At 36.8% G+C, this 17,486-nt stretch overlaps 1 protein-coding gene across 1 annotated transcript in view; it reads left to right on the top strand.

The window, feature by feature from the left end:
- The window catches only part of MTUS2 (microtubule associated scaffold protein 2), a 273,935-nt gene that overhangs the window by 217,126 nt on the left and 39,323 nt on the right, over positions 1-17,486 (top strand). The gene's annotated exons all lie outside the window — the stretch shown is intronic.

Here is a 17,486-nt window from a genome sequence, read left to right as displayed (position 1 = left end):
AGGGTAGATAGCAGGCTCCTGTGAGCAGGGTCATCAGTACAGTATACTGATCCTTGTATATCTATTTATAATTGTCCCAATTTGTAAATCATGGCAGCTAACTGGGTTCAAATTCCACCAAAGACTCTCGTGTGTGGAATTTTCATGTTCTCCTTAAGCTTTTATACGTATCGCTGACATCTCCTGCTTTAGGGAAACCTGTGCTGTGAGATATATGGGGACTTATTGCTGACCTCTCCTTTTAAAAATGCTAGTTATTTTGGCTGCCAAACTGATCCCGTAGCTTGAAAGGTACAGAAATCCTAATTTCCAAAACACATAAATAAATGCACTAGATTGACAGATGGTCTTTGCATTTCTTTTTTTTTTAAACATAGTTTTAAACTAACTATTGGGGAAAAGAGAACTGCATGTGAATTGCCTGCTTTGTGCAATCCCTTTTCGTGGGCTGGGGATAAACAGAAGTCACGTCATCTCAGCACAGCCAATCAGGATGGCCGGAGTCTCCTGATCTCATATTTGCCCTGTAATGTGTTGTAGTATAGACCAGTGGTCACCAACCTTTTCGGACCTATGGACCACTAAATGCACTGACTGCCGGGAGCTGTGTGCCACTCAAAGGGGAAGAAACTTCCCCCAGAGTGATGTCATAATTAAAGAACCCACCCACTCTACTATTGCAGGTCTGAGCCTAATAATATTATTATTATTTTGCATTTCTGTTTTTATGCATTAGAATAATATTTTGCAAAGCTTTCATTCTAGTATTTCCAAAAATAAAGTGCACATAAAGCCGACACAACCCGCCCATACATGGTCCGCAACTCTGGCCGGTGCGCCTCCCCAGCAGGGTCCTTCTCCTGACCCCACTGGGGGGCCGCACCGGCCAGAGCCACGGTCCACCAACATTTTCTCTCAGTTGACGACCGCTGATATAGACACTCAGTAGTGGAGGGCAGGAATCGGCTTTATGTGCTTTGTATTTTTGGAAATATTGGTATTAAAGCTTTGCAAGGTATGATTCTAATGCATACAAACAGAAATGCAAAATAATAATGACAATAATAATAAAAGCACACAGCTCTATGTGCTCTGTAAATTGCAATTTACCATTCGTTGAACCCATATAAATACTGGAAATATATCTTTGCAGAACATGCTGGCTATATCTAAAGAAAATTCAATATTATACAAGTCTGTATTGTATAATGAGATTTTTAGGAAGACATTTTGAGTTAGTTGATGTGTAATGTCCCAGATCAAACCAGAGAGAAAGATAAGTTTTGAATCTGTTGAATGTAAGAAAACACCAGCAAGTAATTTATATGTGGAGTGGGAGGGAAATTGAAGAAGACAGCTCAAGTGTTCTAGAATGAGAGAATACAAGACAGAAATACAAATGAGCTCCTGGGAGGACAGACCTGTATGTATCTCAGAGCATCATGCTGACATGTATTACCATATGTGACATGCTGTAATTCTTCCAGACACTTCAACAATGTCCTGTGTGTTTTGCCACAGGACAGTAAACATTGTGTGATATATTTACAGACTGTATTCATATTCAGTAAATTGGGCCAAAAAGAACATTTCTTTTTAGAAAGGCACTGGAAAGGTCTCAATAAACGCTCCCAAACCATCATATTCCTGAAAGCACACAAGCTTTACATTTAAAGCTGAACTGCTGGCAAACAACTAAATATGCAAACAAAATACGTCAATGAGAACTATTATACCAGCCAAATGGTTTGTATTTTAGTTTATCAAGGTCTGAGATTTACACATCTTTGCAATACAGGACACCCCTGTTTGGTATGTGTATGTGTTGCAGTATGTAGCACTTACAATCTTCTCCCTACTCCAACCTGTGGCTGTAAAAGGAGAAAGAACAGAATACTGAGCTCCCCTTTCTGTTACTGTGCTTATTATGCCTATCAGCACACTTTATGTGAGCACCTGAGAACTGCAGTACAAATGACTGGCTCCTTGTGCTGCTTCTGCCTTTCTCAACCTAAACTCTGTTGTAAAGGGAACTACACATGTCTAATATCAAATTAAACCCTGCACAGTACAGGGCTGAATTTATTTCTGTATTTTTTAAAATGGAGTTTGATTTCAAAGACAATTTGTTGATAGTTACATAAATGTCTCTATGTTGTTAAACCAATATTTTCAGATAGTGTCTGGGAATAATAAAATAAATCTTAACAATGAAAGGTCTCCAAAGAGTACCAGCAAATAGGTGCATACTTTAATATTGTTTAGGAATGGTTCAAAATACTCTGACTCAGAAACTTTTTTCCTAGTTTGTACCTTAATAAAAATAACCCTCCAAAGAGCAAACCACTTATCACCTGATGATCATCATCAGACCTACCTGATAAACCTTCAAATCTAATTTAAAGTTTAATCTAATAATATAAGAGATGCATTTCCTTCATTAATGCTACTAAAGCAATCCAAAACTAGAAAAATACCATTCTCAGTCTCTAGCAGATTTGAACAGCTTCTCTGTACCATGTAAGTTGGAATGATGATCCCATTCATCATTCATTTTAAACTAATAATTAGTTTTTTTTAAAGGATGACAGACATGTCAACCACACTGCAGTTTTTAGTGCGTCTTTTAAACATCTTGATTGCCGCTTCTTCTACTACACTTGCATTTCCTCAGTATGTTTTATTTTTGTACAACACATATATATCCATATATTCCAATATTTCATTCTTTGTCATATTCCAGTTCAGTTTTAAATCTGATTGGTTGCTGAGTTGTCTAGCTTCTTTTGTAATACTTTCCAAAATATTGCATCAATAAAGACATTTGAATGTAGATTGCTTGCTTTTTTCTGTCGAGTGTCTGTATTCCTTCCTGTTTCCAATGTAAAAGAATGACACAGATCAATCAAACTATATAAAAAGGAGGGGATAGGTGATTTTGAACTTCAGCTTTACAGCTTCCTATTAACAAAATTGCAGAGTTCAAAGGCATTTGTCCTGCCCTATAAATAAGCAGATTGATCTGTTCATGAATAGTGCACAAGTGGACGCATGCAAACCCATTAATGTTACCTTTCTATTGATGAGATCCTTTGGGATATTTGAGGTTCAGCAGCCGATAAAAGCAGATATCACTCTTCTTAAATTGTCAGCATCTATGTGTTTAATTTGCTTGACCATCTCTCTCTTTATTAAAGCACAACTCACCATAATGATCTAAGCTTGCTCTGGAAGCCAGCAGTCAATGGCAGTTATTGGGAAGCATAATCCAATAGAGAGTAATGATTTTTTACCTAATGACTGGAGGCTTATGAATGCTGCAACAAAACTGCTGTGTAAAGGTCAGGTGCACTGCTGGATTGGTAATTAATGAGGCCCCACTGGTTTTCTATATTTCTAATATAGTTATTACAATATTCTTAATAGGATTATTGATGAATACAATTTATGGCAGGTCTAAAATATAGCAGAATGTAAGTTCTGTCTTGAATTTTTTTAGATTGTTATACATCTATTGTAGAAAATGTTAATACCAGTACTGCATGCCTACACTGAAAAAACTGCAGACTCCTCTGGTATTTATGGTGGGGGTGAATCTTGTGTACAAAGCCTACCCATTCTGAATTCTATGACTCCTTAACCCCCAAGACTGTTCCCAGTGTTGTAACTAGGTCTGAATTTTGGGATATGCAATTGGTTTTAAATAATAAACTCTGTGTTATTGCATTGGGGTACAGTAATAACCCCTGCCTTGATCGTACATAGCTCGCTATCTCACATATTGCTCGCCAACTCATCTTGTCAGAATAAGGTCAGTCCCAACTTCTCTTGCAGCCCTGTCCACATTAGGCTGTTGCAACTACTACCCCTGTTCCTGTGCCACTGGTTAAGTACTGTAAAAAAAAACTCCCCCCAAATATCACAAAGTATGTTTAGAGTATTTAAAAGTCTTTGGGTCTGATTTAATAAAGCTCTCCAAGACTGGAGAAGATACACTTTCATCAGTGAAGCTGATCCAGCAAACCTAGAATGGATCTGGTCCAGGATTCAAAACATTTGTTAGCAAATAGCATATGACTTTGAAGAAATCCATCCCAGATTTGCTGGATCACCAAGTTTCACTGATGGAAATATATCCTCTCCAGCCTTGGAGATCTTTAATAAATCTGACCCTTTGTGTGCAAGAATAAGACTGGTGGTATGGTTGTGGTGCAGTTACTGCTTCCTCACACCACTGAACTGCTGAGTTGCTACATGTATCAACCACCTGCAGCAGCCCCACAGAGAATTATTGGGAGACGCAGTGACTTGTTCAGTACCTGTCAAATCTGTAAACGCTGTTTTTATAGGAACCAGTGCTATGGTGCTGTAGACTATGAAGGTAGCAAAGCCCTCAGGAACTGTGCAGGAATAAACTTGCTCTTACTAAATGATTTGCTACATGATGCAGAAACAAATGTGAAGTCAAGGTTCACAACTAATAATGCGTTAGAATTGTGTAGAATTGTGATAGAATAATTTCTGCGGGCAAACCTACCAACAAGATCCCCCACAAAAATTAGAAAGTGAGTACCTTCTACACCTCACTGATTTAAAGATCTAACATCTAAATAAACATAAAATATTATTTGCAGACTGAAGAATTTATGGGTCTTCATTAAACGTCATAAAAGTATTTATTGATCATTGCCTGATATATTGAGGCAATTTTTCTACAAGCCTTTTGAAATACAATATTTTACATACAATCTGATTGCACAATAAACTTTAGTTCTCCCAACAACTATGTTGTGGCCTTTCTGATTTGATAAAAACAATTGCATACATTAGATTGTACGTTCATCTTGTAACATGTATTGTGATCCTAAGAGCATTACATATGTACTGTAGAAGAGTGCACTCTGTATCTTTGCTCCATCTTTAATATTTACATTTGTCGGTTGTAATTTCTCATGCTGTGGGAATAAATAATTTTTCTACATTTAGAACTCAGCACTGTTGATAACATTATAAATGGGTCCTTGTACGAACTCCTATAGTGCACTAAAACTTATGAGTGCTTCACTTGCTCATTTAGAACTATTCCCACAGCATGAGAAATTTTGCACTATAGATTCACCAGCTTTATTTCATTTTAGGGTAACTTAAATCTTTCTTGGTCAAAAAGATTAAGGATTATGTGTGTGCTGATTTTTTCAATTATACAGTAAAACAGTTTGTATCATTGTGTCCCGCTTGATTGTATCTCCAAGATTGATGATCCAACATAACCCTAAAATTTTGCTTCTTGCTTTGATGCAGTTATGTTTTAAAGGTGCACTGGTGACATCTAGAGGTAAAAATGTATTACTACAATCGAAGGCTTCATAGGTTGGTTGATTTTTAAAAGCAGACTAAAACTAATCACTATAGAAAAAAATGCAATTTAAAAAAAAAAAATTAGTGTTATCCTCCTGTGAAAAATGTATTATGTAAAAATTGACATTCATCAATTAGAAAGATTCAATATTGAAAAAAAAAATATTTTAACCCATCTTATCTACTTTTTTTTAAAGGAACTGACCCTTACATTTGCACTGGAATCTGAAAGGAAACCAAGTGATAACATTTAGAAATGTTTTAGGAAAAGTTCTCCCAGTCTTGGTCAAGAAATTTGTGTTTGCTGTGTTAGTTTTGCTTCTCAAGTCCTGAAAATTTATAGTTAGCCTTTTACAGGCATCCATGCCTTGGGATGTGGATATTAGTTTAGGGCCAATGGTGGAATTTCCTAATTATGTGTTTAGTGATCCAACTAAATGATGCCACACCTGGCCTCTCCCCTATGTCTCAAAAGCATGTGCCTTTTTAATATCCAAGGTCAGGTTCTCCAGAGTCATTCAAAATTTCTGGTATGGAAAAAGGGAGGCATGCCTGGTCCACCCATTTTTTCCAGGACGTTTCAGCCCTGGATTCCAAACATATTGTTGCAATTCACCCAAAATACAAATATGCATGGCCCTATCCAGGCCCTTTAATTCCACAAAAAAATGCCAAATACCCTGCAAATGTGGCATCATATATTTAATCCTGCTACACAAGTCAGACATACAGCCATGTTTAACACTTTTTCCATACTACAAGGAATGTGCGAGGGACAGTTGCAGAGATTGTGCAAAGACTGCGTCCATGTGCCGGTAAGGCAATCCAGACACAACACAAAGCCTTGTACTGTACAGAAAGCTGGTGCTGGTTTTTATTCTTAAAATAAAAGGAGCAACATAATAATATTTTATAAGTCCACACGCATTCTTTCAGACTAAGATTTTATTCATCCTGTTTTTGTAGATTTATTTCTGGATTTATCCCAGATCAGTGGACTTTTCCCTGTTTGCTTCTCATTTTCTTTAAATACTTTATGGTAGTCAGTAAAGTTCAGCTAATGATGGGCATTTATTAGACTCGGAGTAAGCACCCTTTTAGCAAATTGAAGTTGTCTGGTATCTGCGATGACACCTTTCACCTTGTGTCCACTGAGGACATTTCTTCACTTCTCCATACTTGCACCTAATAACACCGGACAGTAAAAGGATCACAGTATTTCCAGAGAGCAGTAAAAATGTCAGCAAGAGAACAAGGAAAGTGGTTGATTATGTGTTGCATTTAACATAATAACTACCTGCATTTTATCCAAGTCATTATATTCCTGTTACATTCAGCATTATACTGTTTATATAAGAAGGATGGCATGTAGACTTATTAAAAAAAGAATTATATGAGGACATCGCAAATTAATTAAGCAAAAATGGTGAATTTGCTATGCAAACTCATACTAGAAAGTTATAAGTTATGCAAATTCATAGTTAATTACAGTATTGGAATATCTGACCACATAAAGTTGAACTTCATTCCAATTTTATTTTTGCTTTAAATTTTGTGGGATATTTGGTAATAAATGTTTTTTCATCACTAACTGTGCCATCATAGACACAGGAAATGAGCAGTATATTTGCAACTTGGGACAAACGGTATTAAAAGCATTTTGTTATTAAAGTAGGGTAGGCTTAGTTTTATTGTTTCAGTGTTTCTGTAAAGGGGATTTCCCTTACTTCTGGTCTTGTTACTATGATAGAATGTTAAGGGAAACGTTCCCAATGGGAGCACAGACAGCAGTACAAACCTTATAGCCCTTCACAGTTTTATCCAATTCTATTAAAAGTGCTCAGTATGCATGTACCTTTGAATTTCCAGAATTTCACCATTAATCAAACCAGATTTTGCTATATTTAATATGCACTGGACCTACAGGTTATAAATTGTTCTCCATTGAACTACCAATCAGTTAATGCCCTGATGAAGTAGGACAATGAGACCCCTTTGAAACACATTGGGTTGTGTTGGTTATTGATATGCAATACTTTCAGTGTTTTTTACAGTTGAATACAGAAGGTTTTTGTTTTTCTTTCTGGCACATAGCGAGCTGACTCTAACACTCAAACTTTGCAATTTTCCTTTACCACTAGCAGTCCAATGCCTAATATATTTTTAGAATTCTCTGCAGGTTAAAGGCTTGTTTTGTATGTGAGCTATGTGCCATGTTCAGTGCTGGCTGCTAAAGAGAAGACATAAATGAAAGTACTCTGAGCAAGAAGCATCATGCAATGGAAGTTTAATCCACAGATTTCAGGAAAAAGAAGGTTAAACATATTTCAACATATTGAACTGAATGGGGCATCATACTCACCTATGGATTGTAACAAGTGGCTGTCGTGTTCCCCAGAACTCACATCACAGGACGTTGACATTACATTTCCATTGTTGTTAGTATTAATTTCCTGTACTAGGTCCAAAATAATATGAAGCATTATGTTTTATATGATTACTGGGAATATAAGCTTATTATATTTACCCATTACAATTACTTAACGTAATGAGAAAAACTCCCTGAGCTGTTCTATGTCAGCATGGTGATTTCATATGATGAGCCATCACTGTAATGTATACATATTACTGTAAATATGAGACAATACAGTAGATGTGTGTAATGGAACCGTTAATTTTTCCTGAAAGCTCTATGACTTCTGGTAAACCTATGACATCCCTAGTGACCTGTAGTGGTGACCGGGACAAAAATAGCATGACTCATAGAATGGCAAAGATAATGGTCTGCACATATTACATATCACATCAGTCCTTCAAAGCACCTTGAGAACATTTCTCAAAACTGAAAACAATAGCTTTCCCACAGACTGATATTAATATACACATATGTGAAATGTATGTAAACCCAATGCAAATAAATGATTTTATTGACACATTTAAACAGGCAAACATTAGATATTCATTTATACAGTGCCTATGTGTTGGCATTGCTCCCTTTAGCAGAAATTACTTCTTGTATGCCTTTTGTATAACTTCCAACCAATGTCTGGCATTGACATGATGACTTTTTTAACATTCTTTCATGCACTCTTTCTTCAGTTATATTTCTGGGGTTCCTTCCTTTCCCACTGCAAATCTGCTATAAGTTATTAATGGAATTTCAAATTTTTGATTAGGCTTGTCTGTAACCCTCCATTTTTTTCTATTTGAGCTATCCCTTGGTGAATTTGTTAGTGTGTTTCAAATCGTTATTGTGCTGAAAGATTTATTTCCCCTTCAACTTTTAGACAGATGACTTCACATTCTCATCATGAAAACTTTTATATAAATCAGTATTTATAACTGATCATACCCTAAAGCAACAAAACAGCCCCAATCCATAACCTTTTCATCGCCGTGCTTCAAAGTTTGTATGTGGTTATTTTTCTGAAATGATGTATTTCAGTTTGTGCCAAATATGACTACGGTTACTGTGGACAAACCACTTTATCTTTGCCCATCAGTCTATAGCATGTTTTTCCAGTATGCCAAGCCTTTTCCTTTGTTTCACTGCTAACTGCATTATTGCTACAAGCTTCTTTTGGGAGTTCAAAGGTTTTTTGGGTGTGCAATTTTACCTGGTGAAATATCTTTTACTTTACACCTCAATTTATTTTACAAAGAAATTATAGCATTCAAACAATTTGGTGATCCTTTTTAAATCACTTTAGGCACAACATTTTTCTGGGAATATTAGATATTAATATATTAGCTATGTAAGGAGGTTCTTTCTATTGTGACCTATTATTACCAACTATCATTACCATAAGTAAATCAGTTTTTGATATCAGACAATACCACAAATCCAACACCTCTAGGATTGGAGTGCAATATTAAACCTAATATAATGGGATAAGTAATGGAGACACAACTCTGCTTGTTTTAGACACATTTTATTTTGTGGATTCTCATAATAGCTATATTATTTGCAAACAGTGTAAAAAGTGCCTCTCCTTTTCTTTCCATTTTTAACTTAGGAGCTAAGGGACTATACAGGTAGTCTGTGGACTAAAAAAAAAACATTTTCTATTGTTTCCAGGTCATAGATATCTAGATGAAAATTTTGGAGAAGGTATATATATATAATATGTTTGGCCAGCAAGTGGTCAACTCCAAGCAGGAAGGAAGCGTTCTGGTAATATGGGGAGTGAAGTGCTGTGTCTCCCCAGATGCACAGCGGTGCTTTTTGCCTGGTGGACATGGTTGAACTAGCTTGCTAGATGATTTACCAGGCAACCTGCAACTGTGTTGAAGCACTGCAACTCCTAATGCGTGGTTCGGGAAGTTTTGCAACTTACTGAATCCCTTACTGAAAGTACTTTTAAACTCTCACGGTGCCGCAGGGCAGGATGGTGGACCCTCCGTGTCACCAGCCCAGTTGGCAGAGACGTGCGTGGGGCGCAGAAGCCTCTAGAGATGAGGATGTTATGCTGCAGGCAACTGCCAGGTTGCTGCCCCTGTGCCCGCAGAGGCAGGTGACTGCTGACAGGAAGGAATCAGGCAAGGTATTGAAACGTGAGACAGAAGCGTGGTCAAACAAGCCCGAGGCAGTCAGAGCAAATAGTCAAGGGTCAAAGTCAGAGTCTGTACACCAGAAATCAGGAACTGGAGCCGCAGACAGCTGAAAACAGAATAGAATTTGTCTACCCCTAGCCCCAGTCTGATGACCCACCCAGTCTGCATACCTAAAGCACCCGCAAAACATTGTATATAGCAATGTCTACTATAACTTCCATATTAGGGGGACACACTCTCAGCTATAATGTCCGCTTTCTTTGGTCTAAACCTTTTACAGTCCCATCTACCTACTACTGAAGCCAACCTTGAGGATGGTAGATCAGAATATAGAAAAGTAGAATGGCTCAGACAAGTGGGACACACATCTTCTGCTGCTTCCTAGAACATAATCATTTCTCAGTCAAACACAGGGTGTCTCTAAGTATGACATTTATTCTACTTATAGTTTAATATACTTATATTAAATCCACTTATATTTTGCCTTCCCTCCCCTTTTCTACATGTTCATGATAATTTAACTGTTTCTGTTTCACAACTTTTCTTATGAGCCCTCAGCCCTCATACAAGTTATGAATATCAAAATGACTTGAAGGGTGAATGTCAGTCTGGTGTAATGGGCAATATCACAATCATGTTTAAATGCATGTTAAAAATGCAAGCATGTTAGAAATAAATAGTTTCCATTTTTTCCTTAGGTAATATACATGGAGTTTTTTGTCATTTATGTGTATTTTCATTTCTTTAATGAGAAGAGCTTACAACATATTTCATATAAAGCACATAATTTATATTCATTGTGAACATTCCCTCAGGTGCTTGTGTGTCATTTCCATTAAAACTGTGTGATTATTAAACAGACTTACATATCAGCATAAATCAATGTCATTTAAGCTGCTACTGCTAATGAAGTCACTTGGCTCTATGACTATTAAAGTGAGCTGTATATAAGTGGTGATCATGAATTTTAAAGAACGTTATCAGTTCCAATTTAACACATTAAGGGCCTGGGTCAATGGGCTTTGCGTTTGTGTCAATGGATAAGTTTAACAATGTAATGTTTTATGGAAATTCAAAATGGACTTGAAGCAAGCATACCCTTAGACTAAATACAACCCACATGAACAACCAACATCTTTCAGCTTTTCTATAACTTTCTATTATGGCTCTTGATAGTGATTTATTAAAGGTCTCGAAGGCTGGAGCGGATACACTTTCATCAGTGAGCCTGGGTGATCCAGCAAACCTGGAATGGATCAGGGTCAGGATTGAAAACATTTGCTAACAAATACTAGAACCTAGAATGGATTTCTTAAAAGTCATTTAGTATTTGTTAGCAAATGTTTTCAATCCTGACCCTGAATCATTCCAGGTTTGCTGGATCACCCAGGCTCACTGATAAAAGTGTATCTGCTCGAGACTTGGAGAGATTTAATAAATCAGGGCCCATGTCTTCAGCAAATGTCTGGTATACTATATTGCAGAGGTGTAAGCTTTGAAAAGTAAGAGGGGATTGAAACATCTGTTGTTGTTTTTTTGTTACTGTCTTAATGTATCCACATTGGAGACTTTGGCCCTGATTTATAAAAGCTCTCCAAGGCTGGAGAGAATACACTTCAGAAGTGAAGCTGGGTGATCCGGCAAACCTGGAATGGATCTCATCCAGGATTCAAAACATTTGCTAGCAAACAGCAAATGATTTTTAAAAATCCATTCCATGTTTTCTGGATCACCCGGCTTCACTTCTGAAAGTGCATTCTCTCCAGCCTTGGAGAGCTTTCATAAATCAGGCCCCTTTTCTCTTATTTTCAGTCCTAGTGACCATACCAGAAAACTTCCCCACCCCACTAACAAAATGTTTTTATTACAAATTGAAGGGAACTCTCTCCACACCTACTGTCTGAAAAATCCCACACAAATTGAGATGAAAGCTCCCCAATAGGGACACAGACAGAAATAAAATACTGAATCTTTCCAACTGTGTAAATTATTCACTATTAGAGAAGACACATAAAGCTATTAGGATAAGTGAAGTTGATAGACAGGTTTGAACTGTTGTCATAGAGGCATCATGTGGCCCTGCAGTTCTACATTAGCAGTTCTTGTTATCCAGGTAAATAAAAAAAATCATTTTTATCCACAGTTTTCTGCAAGGCTGTAACTGATTATACAACCTAGGATTTAATTTTAGTGAAAATTACTACTTGAGTTTTCCAAGTCAGGTTAAACCCGGAGCAAGTCTACATTTTCATTCACTAAAAAGAAACGTTAGAAATATCACATGCAGTCAGGTACCAAATCTCCCGGCACCAAAATATGGTTTGCTAATCTAATTGACTCCTCGTGCTGCTTCTCCTTCCCCTTCTGGAGTGTTAATTGCTGCAAAAACTAAGACTTAGTTCCCCTAAAACTGATGAGTGACATGTTGTCAGTATTTGATGTATACTATGCAGACATTCAGCAAGTCAGCTTTCGAACCTAGGACCTAGAACCAAGGACAGTTCCATGATTGAAAGAAGGCCTGGACTAACATCTTGATCTGGTATTGGAGTCATAGTAATGGGTTCATGTAAAGTTATATTTATCTTTGCAGCCCTGATTTTGAAATCACATCCTCCAATCTTTAGAATGTGTCTCTAAATGAGATTTAGACAAATACAATGACCACCGACCACTCTACATATTATTGACCAATGCCCATTGCGGGTGATTCTAGGAATAAATGGTCACTGGTGGGTGCTTTAGGTATGGACAGTTCTTAGCCTTTGATGAACACTTTAGATACTGACAGTCCCATCTGTTAGCAATCTGCCTTGTTACAACATCTTTACTTATTATGCTTGATTAATGATGCAGATCGCAGGGTATCCACTGAGGCTGGTAGAAAATGATTGCCAAGCAGGGGACTTGGCAAGTATGACTGACTGCTCAGGCAAAACAGCTTGTATCAGGGACTGTATGGTGACTGCAAACACAAACAGATGTGTTACTCATGCTATCATATCCCTCCTGGCCATTTTATTCAATACAATTATTAAATATATATTAGGTATGCAAAGACAATATTTTTTTTTTAATTTTTTATAGATCATGGAAGGAACAGATCTTCTGCTATGTTGTTATTGCTGTCTGCGCACCCAATGGGTAGTAACAAAATGAAGGGGTAATACTAAATGTAGATTTGTCAATAGACCAAAATGTGTAGGAATGTTCTGAAATTTAGCTGGGAATTCTGTCCACTTTAGAAAGATTTCCTCTTATTTCAGACAAGCTAAGGTAAGTCTTCCTTGTAGGACCCAGGCAGGAAAAAATAAGATGAGGGGTGTTAACCCCTCCCTTACTCTTCCAAAAATTAAAGTTTATACATAAACTTTAAAGGTAATATTTGAATCCAACTATCCAAAAGAGAATATGTACTTTACAAATTCCCCTAATAAATAAAATATCATGCCTTCAAGCACCCAGATTCATATGTAACTAACCTATGTTTCATCAAGGCAAGCAGCATGCAACATGATTATGGTCAATGCCGGAGCAGCAGTGGGGGAACAGTTCTGCTCAGTGGGAATGGGGGGAACAATAGTGTTAGGCATGGAGGGAGGGATGCCCAGCTGTCATTCTGACTCTTTCTTTGATATTATAAATGCATGACCTGGCATAAGCCTGCATATTAATATAAAATTCTGACATTAGCAATTCCCTGACTTTCCTGATCTGCGTGTTTGTTCTGGTTCAGTAGCTTTAGAAAGTAGGTATAAGTGTCAGACTATTGGCACTTTAAGAAAGAGATTAGCAATGTCGGCTCTGTGTTTTCTCATGACATGGTTATGTTATCTGTCCTTCTCCTTCTATATTTAGTGTGCATTAGGCTATTACCCTTTACTGCACATTTTACCTTTTACTTTGCACTATATTGTGCTTTTAACACACTCCTTAAATGTTTTACTATATTCTCAATATGCTCATGTATTTAATACGTGTAACACTCGATGAGAATGAAGCATTTTCCAGCCACATCTGATAAGCCGAACATTTAACCTCTTCTATGTAATTCACCTTTTCTGTATTTTTATTTGCATCTTGAATTTACTTTCTGCTACACTAGATTTCATCAAGAAGCTTGTGTAGAGTGCCTGGAATGAAAAGCACAGTAGCAGGATCTACATTCTCATCCACACCATACTGCATATTTAAATTCAAGGAAGTCCTCTTGAGGCTTTATTGAACAAGCCAATATTGGATATTACTAAAGTCTAACAAAAATTAGTTAACTTTATGTTTATTTAGTGCTGCTTTACTGACCATGGCAATCTTCCTCCTTAAACTTTCATTTAGTCTAGAATAAATGGCATTAGGATTAGTGAAAAACTGACTTTTATTGGTTTGCACCTCTCTTCCTTGCCCCCTTTTTTGTTCCTTCTCAATGGTCGTGGGATATTTATTTTCACTTTGCTGGGTGATGTTGTCTCTTTTTTCCTCTACTCTCCCCCTTTTTGTGCTTGAACAATCGGATTTGATTCATACTCAGATTTGGGCTTTTACCTTTTTTATACTGTATGAGATGGAAACTTTATACTCCCATTGTTGTTGTTTGTACAAGTTAATGTAGTGACTTAACAAATATACAGCACCACCCATTCACTACATATGTGTCCTAGGGAGATAGTTCAGAAACCAAGTCTAATGATAACAGGGCAGGATCAGCCGCTCACTCTCTGTACAAGGTACATGGAGATAAATATTTAGAGAGTCAATTCGAGCCCAGGCCTTACTAAACATGTGTTCAATGTTTTATCTCATGATTACCATATTGCACAAATTCACAAAGCAGATATCACATTGGTGTGGAGCTGTAAACATTTACCTTCTGTAAGCCCGTTTCCTATGAATTGGTATTTTATATATTTACATAAAGTAGACTTTCCGCTAAAGATTACCCAGCCCTGTGATGTGACCACTGTTACACTGCTATCAATCTAATGTGCAACAGGGTCACTTCTTCACATGTATTGCAGTCCCAAGCCTTTGATATGCTGTGGTACTCATTCCTGGTATTTATCCTGGTAGAATTACATTTTATTATAGACATTTTAAAAACCATTCAGTCATTTACATGGAAGACTAAAATAAAACACCCTGAAGTGTGACATAGACCTAAGATATACAGGTAAGTTATGTGATATCCACCCAAAATGTACATATGTGAACAAGTGAGGAAGAGACAATAGATTGTAGGCTCTTTCAGAAGGAGGGAATGATGTGGTTCTTTCTTTGTTTTCGCTATAGAAATAAAATTCATTATTAATAATTAACTATTTTCTGCTTTGCTATTGTCTGTCTGTGAGCATGCACACATGGCAATGCCCCCTGAGAGTAGTGATTTCTCTATAAACTGGGTGTAATCTAGGAAACATCTAATGTTTCATGAAGCAGAAATAAATGCTTAGCAGACAAAATAAATGTGCCACTTATGGAAAGGTAACTGCAATATAGCCTATTACTTGGAAGACAGCATGTTCTTGGTTTGACTACATAACACACCAGGGGATCCTGTAGATGGGGATTACAATTGGACTTCAGCAGATATCCGTTTACTCCAATAAAATAGTCAAATGACATGTCAGAGGGTGCTTTTGAAAGTAATATAAACCTGCATTGGTATGGATGAGCTTTTGCCATAATCCAGTATTTTGGGGTTTAATGCTTTAAACTGCTTTGTGCTACCTTAGACACAGCATGTTCTTTAGGCATGCCTACAATGCATACAAAGTTAGTGAAATGCAGCATTTGTTTTTCAAACAAAGCATTTTACATTTGAACACACATATTTGAACAGCTCCACATTTGAATAGAAAAGAACACCCTTTACATGAGCCCCAAATTCACACTACACGTCCTTCTGCAAAAAGGGGGAAAAAATCTGAATTATTATATTTAGGTGTGAGATAGAAGACATTTTATAAGTTTTGCATTTAAATTTGCTTCTCATGGAGCATGATGTACAAATAGATTTTCTCAGCATCTTATTAATTCAATGTCAGACCTTTTCATCTATCCTGCGGGATATCACAAGACGGGAGAGAACAGGTAAGTTGTGTTTTGTGATCCTTCTGGAATATGTAAACAAAATAAAAATATTGTTATACATCATTTCCTAGTAACTTTATCTAGTAAACAGAATTTAAAATATTACACATATTTGCAGAATGTCATCCTTGTAGAGACCTTAAAAATGTATTGGCGTTAGTGGTAATTTCCCTGAGAGACGTATATTGCTTGTTGCTCAACGAACCTCTAACTGCCTGTGGAGGAGAAACACTGATACAAACTTTCACGCAAATATAATCATTTTCATGGTCATTCTTGCGTTTCAATTAGAAATAAAGTATATGAGTTAAACCCAGCCTAAGTGCTCTGTTAGTGGACAGGTGCTTTCTATAACATAACATGAAGTCTACAAGAAACCTACCAACATTTATCAGTGTATACTCTATACCCCCCAAGAACTGGAACAAAAATTAGAGACTGTTACTGTGTTTCCCTGAAAATAAGACAGGATCTTATATTAATTTTACTTCTGAAAATCTTATTAGGGCTTATTTTCAGGGGATGTCTTATTTTTCTCATGTGCAAAAATCTATAGAAAATAACTCTGTGTTACCTGTGACCTGTAAAAATCACATATTTTTTCCGTTATATACAAGAAGTTATGAATAAGAATGGGCAAAAATGTTTAATGAATAAAAAAACACAGCTTCATAAGCAAACAAGTGCAACATAACAGGAAAATGTGCTGACAATTACCATATGACTCATAGAGTAACATGCAGACACAGAACAGTAACCAATATAAATCTCAATAAAAGCAAAAAAAAAAATCAATCAATAAATATGAATTGCTGCTAATAAATGAAATACTAGCAACGACCCTTTGAAAAAAGAATCCAACGACCTCTTATTAAAGGGTTGCTAGGGTTTTCGGGGTAGGTCTTATTTTCGGGGAAAAAGGATAGAATTCTACAACTGGAGGCTGAAATGATGACACCAAACAAGGTTTATTAGCATATATTGCATCCCCTGTTCTTCAAGCCCAGCAACACACTGGGATAAAATTGGATACATTTAAAAGACTGAATTCCCAAACCCAAAAGTAGTGGTATATGTAATCCAGTGCAGGGAGGAAGACCTGTAGACTGGGGAGAAACATTTCAACAAATGAAAAGTCCAACATAGAAAGGTGACTGATAATCAGGACTCAACAATCTTCCCACACCCCAAGTATAATAATATTCTTTGAAGGACAGAAAGGTGCACATTTTGTAGAGAGGTCATCTACATCAGCCTAACTAACCAAGCGGCCTTTGACATTATCTTCAGTAACATATAATGCCATATTAATATCCCCCCCCCCCACAAATTTACCCATGTCTTTGCAATCTTGGTATATTATACCCATGGTCAGGGTAGAATCCCAGCATAGCTGGCTGCCAGGAATGAATGATTCCCATGCATCTCGAACCCGGAAAAGGTCTGGTGCCAGTAAAGAAGTAGTGGGGAGTTTTTGTTATAAATTT

Source organism: Pyxicephalus adspersus, chromosome 1, assembly GCF_032062135.1.
Source record: "Pyxicephalus adspersus chromosome 1, UCB_Pads_2.0, whole genome shotgun sequence".
NCBI lineage: Eukaryota > Metazoa > Chordata > Amphibia > Anura > Pyxicephalidae > Pyxicephalus > Pyxicephalus adspersus.
The sequence above is the reverse complement of the archived record's forward strand: the minus strand, read 5'-3'. Positions and strand labels throughout refer to the sequence as shown.